A 12,395-nucleotide genomic window follows, 5' to 3' on the forward strand; every position below is an offset into this window, starting at 1 on the left:
TCTGTTCCAACCTTTTATTTTCTGTTCTGTTTATTAAATGCTGAGCGCGATCACGCGTTCAGCCTCACCAAAACCCCATCTCTCTGTCGTTTGTGTTCCTGTTTCTGGTCTGACGCCACCCACTCCGGCCGTCTTTGTGACACGTGGTGTCCTGCGTGGGATCGACAGCGCCTCCAGGACTCAGGCCAGAGCAGGAACCGCATTTTGTGAAAAAAAAAAAGTGTTGGATTACAAAAAAAAAATATATATATATATATAAATAAAATGGGATGGAAGGAGGATAAAGAGGTGAAGGACAGGGAGGAGGAGTGCCGCCTAAGGGCCAGACATCCACGGCGATCTAACAAGCCAACGCCGGGGTGCCTCCTCTGCGACCAGGATCATCTGTTCGCCAACTGTCCCTTCCGCAGTTATGAGGAGGAGCCTGAGCGTCCACAGCCCAAGTGGGAGGAGCCTGAGCGTCCACAGCCCAAGTGGGAGGAGCCTGAGCGTCCACAGCCCAAGTGGGAGGAGCCTGAGCGTCCACAGCCCAAGTGGGAGGAGCCTGAGCGTCCACAGCCCAAGTGGGAGGAGCCTGAGCGTCCACAGCCCAAGTGGGAGGAGCCTGAGCGTCCTACGTCCGAGTGGGAGGAGCCCGAGCGTCCTACGCCCGAGTGGGAGGAGCCCGAGCGTCCTACGCCTGAGTGGGAGGAGCCCGAACGTCCTACGCCTGAGTGGGAGGAGCCCGAACGTCCTACGCCTGAGTGGGGGGAGCCCGAACGTCCACAGCCCAAGAGGGGGGAGTCGGTGCGTCCACAGCCCAAAAGGGAGGAGTCGGTGCGTCCACAGCCCAAGAGGGAGGAGTCGGTGCGTCCACAGCCCAAAAGGGAGGAGTCGGTGCGTCCACAGCCCAAAGAGAGGAAAGTCGGGGCTTCCATAACCCTAGGAACCAAGCTGCCAGCAGAGGGAGAATGCCTGCTGGTCCCACCTCCACCAGCAGAGGAAGAATGCCTGCTGGTTTCCCCTTCCGAGGCAGAGCCGCACCAGTCCCCTGCAAGAGAGGCAGAGCAGCACCAGTCCCCTGAAAAAGGGGGAGACGACATGCTGCTCCCACCTCTGTCGCCAGGAGACTACACGCTGCTCCCACCTTCACCGGCAGGAGCAGAGCAGCCGGAGCTGTCTCTGCCTCCGCCACCTCCACCGGCAGGAGCAGAGCAGCAGGAGCTGCCTCTGCCTCCGCCACCTCCACCGGCAGGAGCAGAGCAGCAGGAGCTGCCTCTGCCTCCGCCATGTCCACCAGCAGAGGGTGAATGCCTGCTGGGTCCCTGTCGACCAGCAGAGGGTGAATGCCTGCTGGTATCACTTCCCCCACCAGCAGAGGATGAATGCCTGCTGGTATCACTTCCCCCACCAGCAGAGGATGAATGCCTGCTGGTATCACTTTCCCCACCATCACGAGGAGAGAAGCAGGAGCTGCCTCTCCCTTCACCAGAAAGACCAGGGCGTGAAGCTGGCGGCCCTCCGCAGCCCTTGCATAGGCTGCTGAGGGAAGCATGGGTAAGAATCGCCTGGTCGCAGAGGCCGAGAAGAGGGCCAACACCCGCATCCCGGCTGGTCCTGACTCCCTGCCACGCTTCACCCTCGCCTGGGGCTGCCAGCCGTGCCGCATCGCCTGGGGCTGCTAGTTGCTCCGCATCGCAGCAGGAAGTACTGTGGCCGGAACCCCACCAAGGGGAGTTGTCGGCCACGAAGAAAGTGGGGGAGGTCAGGAGACCTGCTCCCACTGCAGCAGTTTCGCTGCCGGAGATCGTGGGGGAGGTCCGGAGACCTGCTCCCACTGCAGCAGTTTCGCTGCCGGAGATCGTGGGGGAGGTCCGGAGACCTGCTCCCACTGCAGCAGTTTCGCTGCCGGAGATCGTGGGGGAGGTCCGGAGACCTGCTCCCACTGCAGCTTCTTCGCTGCCGGCAGTACTGTGGTCGGAGCCCCACCAAAGGGAGCTACCGGCTACAAAGAAGGGGGACGAGGCCTGGAGACCACTTTCCCCAGCAGCAGTTTCGCTGCAGGAGTTCTTGTGGCCGGAGCCCCACAGGAGGGAGCTGCCGGCTACGAAGAAGGGGGAGGTCGGGGGACCACCTGCCCCCGCAGCTTTTTCGCTGCAGGACGGGACCAACAGGCTGTCAGCCGTGCCACTACCGGCAGGGGTGCTGACAGCATGGCCAGCCATGGGCCCACTGAAGCCTCCCTTCCCAGCCCGAGACTTTGTCCTGGACTGCTGGATTTTTAAGGGGGGAGGTGGCCGTTGAGGCCATGTGTGCTGCGCACAAGGGGGGGTATATGTGGCAAAGCGCCCCGCCCCTGTGTGCATTTGTGTTATGTGTTGTATGTTGCGTGTGTAAATGTTGGTGTATAGATTGGTACACGGGATATAAACGGGTCTGTGTTTCACGTGTATTTAAAAAGTGTAGATTTGTATTTAGGCACGAGGAGAGCACAAATCACTTCACGTGCTGGTTAAATGTAATATGTGAGCACGGGGTTGCACAGAATTAATTCACGTGCTGGGATTCAAGTGAATAATTAATTAGTAATTGAATCCCAGCACAATAGTATATATAGACGCACATTTCTTGCACTCAGGGTTAGGTGTTCAGTGAGTGGAGAACGGGATTGGAGACGGAGGTAATAATAATAAGAAGAATAGTTAAGTGTTTTCACTCACCGTGTTTGTTTGTCTCCGTGCACCGTTTGTCTGTGTAGTCCGTTTTGTTTGTCTATTTATTTTGGCGTGTAGTGCCGTGTCCAGTGTTTTTGTCTGTTCCAACCTTTTATTTTCTGTTCTGTTTATTAAATGCTGAACGCGATCACGCGTTCAGCCTCACCAAAACCCCATCTCTCTGTCGTTTGTGTTCCTGTTTCTGGTCTGACGCCACCCACTCCGGCCGTCTTTGTGACACTCTCCCATCTCTCCCTGCTCCTCCTACCCCTACTGTAACCTCTCGCCATAACCTCCGCTCTCTCCCCCTCGGTCCTTGCTTCCACCGCTCTCTCTCACCTCCCTCCTATCGACTCTTCTCCCAACTCTCTGTAAACTCTGCTACCTCCACCCTCTTCTCCTCCCTCACCTCCTCCCTCGACTCCCTCTGCCCCCTCACCTCCCGACCTGCTCGCCCCTCCCCTCCCCAACCCTGGCTCTCCTCTGTGCTCCGCTCAGCAAGAACCACACTGCGATCTGCTGAAAAGAAATGGAAGAGAACCAAACTCCCTGCTGCCCTAGACCTCTACCGCTCCCTCCTCTCCTCCTTCTCCTCTACTCTCTCCTCTGCTAAATGTTCTTATTTCCAATCTATAATCCAAGCCTCCACTAACAACCCAGTGCGTTTATTGTAAAATAAAAAAAGGTTTAAACAGAAAACAGCACACAGCACTTTGTGCCAAAATAAATAGACGAACAAAACGACAAAACAGTAAACAGACAGTGGACGAACAGATAAACAAACACGGTGAGTCCCAGCAACTTATATTTACTTTACGTTTTATTTTCTCCTTCTCCACACCCATTCTCCACTCACTGAACACACAACCCCAAGTGAATGAAACGTGCATCTATATATACAATTGTTCTGGGATTCAATTACCAATTAATTATTCACTTGAATCCCAGCACGTGAACCAAATCTCTGCAACCCCGTGCTCACATATTATTAAATACTTTAAATGCACGTGAAGTGAACTGAAATCTCTGTGCCTAAATACAATTATACATTTTAAATAACTTGTGCTACACACACCCATTTATATCCCGTGCAGCAATATCTATACACCAACATTAACACACCACAAACAACATATAACACAGAAAAACACAAAGGGGCGGGGCACATTGCCACAGCAACATATGAAGAATCCGACCTTTCCTCACCAACTACGCCACCCAGCTCCTTGTCCAGGCCCTGGTACTCTCCCGCCTAGACTACTGCAACTCCCTCCTGGAGTCTGTCTGCTATCTCCTCCTGGATGCACTCGCCTCAAACTCAACCTCTCTAAATCTGACCTCCTTTTGTTTCCCTCCTTCTCCTCCCCCTCCTCTGATCTCTCTATCTCCATTCCTCAGGAATCTACCACACTCTCTCCCTCCTCCTCAGCTAAGAACCTTGGAGTCACCCTGGACCCTTGCCTCTCTTATTCCCAGCACATCTCCACTCTGGCACGCACTTGCCGATTCTTCCTGAGCAACATATGAAGAATCCGACCCTTCCTCACCAACTACGCCACCCAGCTCCTGGTCCAAGCCCTGGTACTCTCCAGCCTAGACTACTGCAATTCCCTCCTGGCTGGCCTCCCTGTGTCCACCACCCGTCCACTCCAGCTCATCCAGAACTCCGCTGCTCACCTGGCGTTCTCTCTGCCTCGCTTCTCCCACGCAACTCCACTGCTCAGCTCACTCCACTGGCTCCCGATCACTCGCCTACAGATGCCTTGACCAGAATGCACCCAGCTACCTCCAGACCCTCATCTCTCCCTACACACCCACTTGACCTCTCCACTCCTCCTGCACTAGAAGACTGACTGTACCTCCTCTACGCTCCCCTGCCTCCAGAGCCTGCTCCTTCTCCACCCTTGCCCCGCAGTGGTGGAATGACCTTCTTACGCCGACGCCTCCTCAAGACTCACCTCTTCAGACAGCACCTGTAGAACTCTTTTCCCTCTGGACACTTTATCACTCTTCCCTAATGAGCTTTACTTGCACTTATCTGCTCCCTATTTTACTGCATTGAATCATGTACTTTACAGAGTAATGTCCTGTAATCTGCCACAAGTGTTATTCAATCTGTAGTATTTTATTATTATTATTATTATTATTATTATTATTTATTTCTTAGCAGACGCCCTTATCCAGGGCGACTTACAATCGTAAGCAAATACATTTCAAGTGTTACAATAAGAGCATTTTGCATTTAATCGTATCCTGATGTAACTATCACTGACACTGTTATCTGCTCCGATATTAAATCGTATTTTGTCATATACTTGTACTTACTAGAACTGAAGTCATTGTATTTTATCTTGCTCTTAATTGTATTAATACTTGTACTGTGATTCTTGAAATGTATTTTTTGTTTACGACTGTAAGTTGCCCTGGGTAAGGGCGTCTGCTAAGAAATAAAAAAATATTAATAATAATAATAATAATAATAATAATAATAATAATAATAATAATAATATGAGAGGGGGCGGCCTGGGTTGGTGGAAAAGTCTGCTCTAGATGGCCTTCCTCAGTGATAACTCAAGTGTTCTAGGTTCTTTTAGTAAAATCTGCCGCTGTAAATAGTAATGTTATGGCTAAGGCCCTGTGAAAATTGCGGAAATTTTCTTTAAAATTCACGGCAGTGTCACAGGTAAAGTGTATTTCGTGGAATTTGCACGGAAATATGTTATAAATTACGTGTACTGATTATTATTATTATTTTTTTAAACAGCAAATATACAAATATATGCACTGACATCAAAATGAACATCAAAGTTATTATAGCACTTTACAATAGCTTGTGAAATGGTGTTGAAATGAATAGCCTGTAGGTAAAATGTATCTGCAAGGACAGCTTTCAGTTCTAGTACGTCAGATGCATGTTCACCATTTAGGTCTTGCAAAACAAATACAATGTGTAACCCATACTGATCTTGTGCATCAGTCGACTCGTCAGTGTGACCGGTGACAAGCAACCAGGCTGTTTTACCAATTCCATAATCTCCTGCTTGTGATACTCGGCAACTTTAGGTAAGTATTCACGTCTCAGTTGGGCTGATGAAGGAATCGCTCCACCATTTGCTACACTCTGTCTGAAGAATTTCCGTAACTTTTGGTTGTCCAATTTTTCAAAAGGTGATATTTGCGCAAACAAACGCCTCTGTCAGGTCAAAATTTAATAAGTGGACTTTTGGAATATGAAAGTCAACGTTTTTGGTTTCTTTGCAAGTAAAGCAGTCGCAGTACTGCTCTGGATTTCCGCCTTTCTCTTTTTGGTGAATACTTGCTGTCAACAGATGAGTTTCGGTAGTGATCTACAGTAACATTGCAGGACGTACAGAAGAGCTTACCTCCATTGCTGTGTAAACTCCTCCTGGATACTGCTTTAGCTGATCTGCTGCAGATACATTTTTAGCCTTTTTAGAGACATCCATTTTCTTGTTTACAGTGTGTAGTATTTTAATTTCCCACTTAAATTGCATATAGTCACATGACACTCACTGCGCAACACTGTGTGCATGGTGAATATTACACGCAGGCACATATCACAGCTGTAGTTTCATTAATGTGATTTTTTTTTGTATGAAATACAAATAATTATGAAATTATTTTTATTTCTTAAGAATATTGTAAAAATCACGGTATTGGACTAATTTCACGATTTCCGCGCAGCCTGTGAAATCGCAATTTTCACAGGGCCCTAGTTATGGCCCTGTGGCAGGATGGCTTGCAGTTGTGAGGTGTGGTAACGTCACAGACCAGAAACACAGACGCTCGGTTTCTTTATTAAATAATAATGAAAATAAAAGAGTTAAACAAATCACACACACAAAACAAACGGGCACAAGGGCCAAACAAAACAGTAAACAAACACAAACGGGGCGAAACGGACAAACAAGTATCGTGCTGAACGAATAGCAATTGTTATATTTAGCTTCTCCTCTCTATCTCCCCGTACCTCCTCTCTGTACACCCAACCCCGACTGAGTGACAATGTGCGTCTTTTATGCAGTTGTACCGAGACTCGATTGCTAATCAATCATTCAATTAGAATCTCGGTACAACTGCACATGGATTAATTACTTGTCCTTCCCCGTGCTCACATAGTATTACATTTTAATCAGCACGTGAAGTGATGTGCAACCCTCGTGGCTAAATACAAATATACATTTTATCACACGTACTACACAGACCCATTTATATCCCGTGTACCAATGACTATACACCAACATTTAACACACTACATGCAACATATAAACAAACAATACGCACAAGGCGGGGTCACACTGCCACATATCTCCCCCCTTGTGTGCAGCACACATGGCCTTAAAAGGCCACCTCCCCCCAAAGTCCCAAAGTCCCGGTTATTGTCCCGGCCCAGGAACAGGGACACCAATATGTCCAGGGGGCGGCCATGGTGGGAGGTCCTCCTCCCAACCCTGTTTTGCAGCCAGCAGCTCCCTCTTCTGGGGCTCCGGCCACAGATGTTCCGGCAGCGAAATTGCGGCAGGGGAAGGTGGTCTCTGGACCTCTCCCCCCTTCTTTGTAGCCGGCAGCTCCCCTTGGTGGGGCTCCGGCCACCCTAACTCCAGCAGTGAAATTGCTGCGGGGGGGAGGTGGTCACCTGACTTCTCCCCCCTTCTTCATGGCCGGCAGCTCCCCTCCGTGGGACTCCGACCACAATTTCTCCTGCTGCGAAAGTGTGGCTAGGGAAGCTGGTCTCCTGACCTCCCCCCCTTCTTTGTGGCCGGCAGTTCCCCTTCATGGGGCTCCAGCCACAGTATTTCCTGCCGCATGGCAGGACTGGTAGTGACCCCAGGCGAAGTAGGACCCTCGGGAGGCGACGGCAGCAGCTGCGGACCCTCGGGAGGGGATGGCAGCAGCAGCGGACCCTCGAGAGGCGACGGCAGCAGCAGCGGACCCGCAGGAGGCGACTGCAGCAGCAGCAGCGGAACCTCGGGAGGCGACGGCAGCAGCACCGGACCCTCGGGAGGCGACGGCAACAGCAGCGGACCCTCGGGAGGCAACGGCAGCAGCGGACCCTCGGGAGGCGACGGCAACGGCAGCAGCGGACCCTCGGGAGGCGACGGCAGCAGTAGCAGCGGACCCTTGGGAGGCGACGGCTGCAGCAGCGGCGGACCCTCGGGAGGCGACGGCAGCAGCAGCGGACCCTCCGGAGGCGAACTCGGGAGGGGAGCCCCTGGCTATGGAGGCGGCAGCGGGAGCTCCACTTCTCCCTCGTACCCTGTAACTGGTGGCTATCCAGGCGATGCGGAGCCACAGGCAGCCCCAGGCGATGCGGAGCCACAGGCAGCCCCAGGCGATGCGGAGCCACAGGCAGCCCCAAGGGGTGATGCGGAGCAACAGGCAGCCCCAGGCGATGCATGGCAGGCATCCTTGGGCGGTGCGAGGCAGGCATCCTTGGGCGGTGCGAAGCAGGCATTCTTGGGCGGTGCGAGGCAGGCATCCTTGGGCGGTGCGAGGCAGGCATCCTTGGGCGGTGCGAGGTAGGCATCCTTGGGCGGTGCGAGGCAGGCATCCTTGGACAGAGCGAGGCAGGGCAGGAGCAGTCCTTCCCATGATGGTGGAGGTGGAACCAGCAGGTATTCACCCTCTCCTGGTGGCAGTGGAGATGGAACCAGCAGGTATTCACCCTCTGCTGGTGGAGGTGGGAGGGGCAAGCAGTCCTCCCACGGTGGTGGAGATGGAACCAGCAGGTATTCACCCTCTGCTAGTGGAGGTGGGAGTGGTAAGCTGTCCTCCCACGACGCTTGAGACGGAACCAGCAGGCATTCACCCTCTGCTGGTGGAGGTGGGAGGGGAAGCAGTCCTCCCACGGCGGCTGAGGCGGAACCAGCAGGCATTCACCCTCTGCTGGTGAAGTTGGGAGAGGCAAGCTGTTCTCCCACGGTGGTGGAGACAGAGACAGCTCCTGCTGCTCTGCTCCTGGCTGTGGAGACAGAGGCAGCTCCTGCTGCTCTGCTCCTGGCAGTGGAGACAAAGGCAGCTCCTGCTGCTCTGCTCCTAGTGGTGTTAGAGATAGAGTCAGCTCCTGCTGTTCTGCTCCTAGCGGTGGTGGAGACAGAGGCAGCTCCTGTTGCTCTGCTCCTGGCGATGGAGGTGGAAGCGGTGGAGTTGGAGGAGGCAGAGGCAGCTCCTGCTGTTCTGCTCCTAGCGGTGGTGGTGTTGGAGATAGAGTCAGCTCCTGCTGCTCTGCTCCTGGCTGTGGAGACAGAGGCAGCTCCTGCTGCTCTGCTCCTGGTGGTGGAGGTAGCGGAGGCAGAGGCAACTCCCGCTGCTCTGCTCCTGGTGGTGGAAGCGATGGAGGTGGCAGAAGCAGAGGCAGCTCCCGCTGCTCTGCTCCTGGTGGTGGAAGCGATGGAGGTGGCAGAGGCAGAGGCAGCTTCCGCTGCTCTGCTCCTGGCGGTGGAGGTGGCGGAGGCAGAGGCTGCTCTGGTCCTGGAGGCCTAGGTTCTGAATCTATGGGCTCCCCCCTTCTGGGCGCTGGATGCACAGGCTCCCCCCTTCTGGGCGCTGGATGCACGGGCTCCCCCCTTCTGGGCGCTGGATGCACGGGCTCCCCCCTTCTGGGCTGTGGACGTTCAGGCGCCTCCCACTCAGGCGTAGGACGTTCAGGCTCCTCCCGGTACTGGGAGGGGCAGATAGCCACGGTGTGGCCATACTCTCCACAGCCGGGGCACAATTCCGCCTTGCAACTGCCTCCCAGCCATCGTCCCAGACCTTCCCTTTCCCCTCTCCCGCTGGCTCTGGATACCTCGGCGGGGCTTCTTCCTCAGGAGACGTCAGCGACGGCTCCTCCCCTTTTGGCGCTTGAGACGGCAGTGGTGGCTCCTCTCCTTCGGGCGCTGGAGACGGCAGCGGGGCTTCTCCCTTTTTCCCTGGAGATGGCGGGACCCCTCCCATGTCGGCAGCCAGGTAATTGAGCACCATGGCTGCGATGTCTGGGAGGGATGCTGGGTGGTGTTGCTGTTCCCAGGTCTCCCAGCGCTCCCCATCTCGGGCCCACAGGAGGTTGATCACTGCAGGGAGGGCTTCCTCATAATCTCTCCCCGGCTCCACCAGCCAGTCCCAGACTCCCTCAGAGGAGAGTGCACTCGTCCTCTTTGGAGGATGCAGGTCCTCCCTCACCCTTGCTGGACGCTCTGGCTCCTCCTTCTCCTGCCACTCCTCACCTTTCAAGCAGGTGAGGCAGACGTCCAGCGTGGTCGAGATGCAGTGGGACCTGCGACCGGCCCCACGCTGTTGTTGCTGTTGCTGCTGCTTCCTCCGCCTGCTTCTTCCCATCTTCTTCCTTATTTTATTTTTTTTTTCCCAAAAAAACAAATTATTTTCTTTTCTTTCCCTTTTTTCCCTTCCTTCCCTTTTTCTTCACAATTTTTTTTTTCTTTTTCTTCTCAGAACTCACTTTTTTTCTCTTTTTTTCCCCTCTCTCCCACACACAACTCTCCGGTCTGACTCCTGGAGGCGCTGTAGTCCCACTTCCGGACACCAACTGTGGCAGGATGGCTTGCAGTTGTGAGGTGTGGTGACGTCACAGACCAGAAACACAGACACACAGCAGCTGCGGGTTAAAACCGAGACGCGAAAGCGCTCGGTTTCTTTATTAAATAATAATGAAAATAAAAGAGTTAAACAAAACACACACACAAAACAAACGGGCACAAGGGCCAAACAAAACAGTAAACAAACACAAACGGGACGAAATGGACAAATAAGTATTGTGCTGAACGAATAGCAATTGTTATGTTTAGCTTCTCCTCTCTATCTCCCCGTGCCTCCTCTCTGTACACCCAACCCTGACTGAGTGACAATGTGCGTCTTTTATGCAGTTGTACCGAGACTCGATTGCTAATCAGTCATTCAATTAGAATCTCGGTACAACTGCACATGGATTAATTACGTGTCCTTCCCCGTGCTCACATAGTATTACATTTTAATCAGCACGTGAAGTGATGTGCAACCCTCGTGGCTAAATACAAATATACATTTCATCACACGTGCTACACAGACCCATTTATATCCCGTGTACCAATGACTATACACCAACATTTAACACACTACATGCAACATATAAACAAACAATACGCACAAGGCGGGGTCACACTCCCACAGGCCCATATAAATGTATAGAGTCCCACTTTATCCCTGGCCTTGGTTGTCATTTCTGGGTATGTGTGCTGAATTGACATTGTTATATCATTCCCCAAGTGCAGAAATCAAGTGCCCCCCTTTTTCTCTCTCTGACCATTTTCCAGCTACCCGCCCATCAAACCTGTTGACCTTGATGCGGGGTGACGACGTCACAGCAGCAGCGACGCTCTACTCTACAGCAGGCTCTTTCCCCTCTATTCCTGGGTTTGAATGAGAGGTTTCAGCTTCTCCAGCAAGTTCAGTCATGGAAAGCACTGTTAAGATTTCCCTTATATGTCGTTGGGCCTCCGCACACTTGTTTACTATAACCCCCCCCCCCTTTTTCCCCCCTTTACCCTTGGGGTTGTCACATTATACTGTAGTATCTGTAAGACTGTACATTGGGGAAACTAAAAAGTGTTTAGTATGATATTTCTGAAGCAAATACTCTGGACCGGCATTGAATGTTGATGAAACCTGGGACCTATGGTTTATCTTCAAACTAGGAACTTCCAGCTTCATGCCTTAAACATGGGACAGTACAACATTAAACAGAAAAGCAGTGATGGAATTTAAGCTTCAACTGGTTTGACCTTATATTACCCAAATGAGGTAAACAGTGTCATGAAAACTAGGGATCCTAGTTTTCCGCAATAAAACGAAATTCTCTCAAAAAAAAAAAAAAAACTCTGTTATTCCGCAATTAAAATAAAAAGTTAAAATCCTTGCGCCAAGTTATTATCAGCGAAGCGCGAGAACTGTCAGACTCTCTCTCTATACAGCAAGGATAGTTTGTGTGTTTTCAGGGTATTGGCGCAGCAAAGGTAAATCACTAAGTAGTTACCAACACTCTTAGGTTAAATGTAGAAAAAAGTCAATACCTGTGTGGCAAAGTGGTTTGCAGTGCGCAGGTGTAGTGGTGATGTGATTATGAAACAGAAGACAGACAACAAAGTTTACGATCCAATCAATACGTTTATTTATAATCCCGGTCTGGAGGCCGCAAGGAATCCTCTGAAGCGTGTGCCATCAGCCGACCTTTTCTTTTTACTCTGCAGGCCCGCCATGCAGCTCGGCCAATTGTGTGCCACCCCCTGGGAACTCCTGTCCCTCCTGTCCACGGTCGGCAATGGAATATTATAGAGCGCATCCTGCACTCCATGGGGAGCCCCTGGGAATGCACTTATTGTGACGTCTATATAATTTATATTAAATTATTTATTTATGTTTTAAAATGGAACATTTCCTTGCAAAAATATGTATTTTTATATTGTGGCAAAGTGTATGGAAAAGTTATAGACGGGAGATATGGTGAAAGACGAGACAATGGGACCAGTGTTCCAAGAGTACGACTGCCCCGTCCAAAATGGGACGTCTGGTCACTTTAAATAAACGGCAAAAATAAATGCGTTAAGAATATTTGGACTTCAGACAGAACAGGTACAGCTGAAAAAAAAAAAAAAAAAAAAAAGGTTGAAAACCATTGCATTGTCATTGCTTTCTCTGTCTAAACTAATA

Source organism: Acipenser ruthenus, chromosome 1, assembly GCF_902713425.1.
Source record: "Acipenser ruthenus chromosome 1, fAciRut3.2 maternal haplotype, whole genome shotgun sequence".
Classification (NCBI taxonomy): Eukaryota; Metazoa; Chordata; class Actinopteri; order Acipenseriformes; family Acipenseridae; genus Acipenser; species Acipenser ruthenus.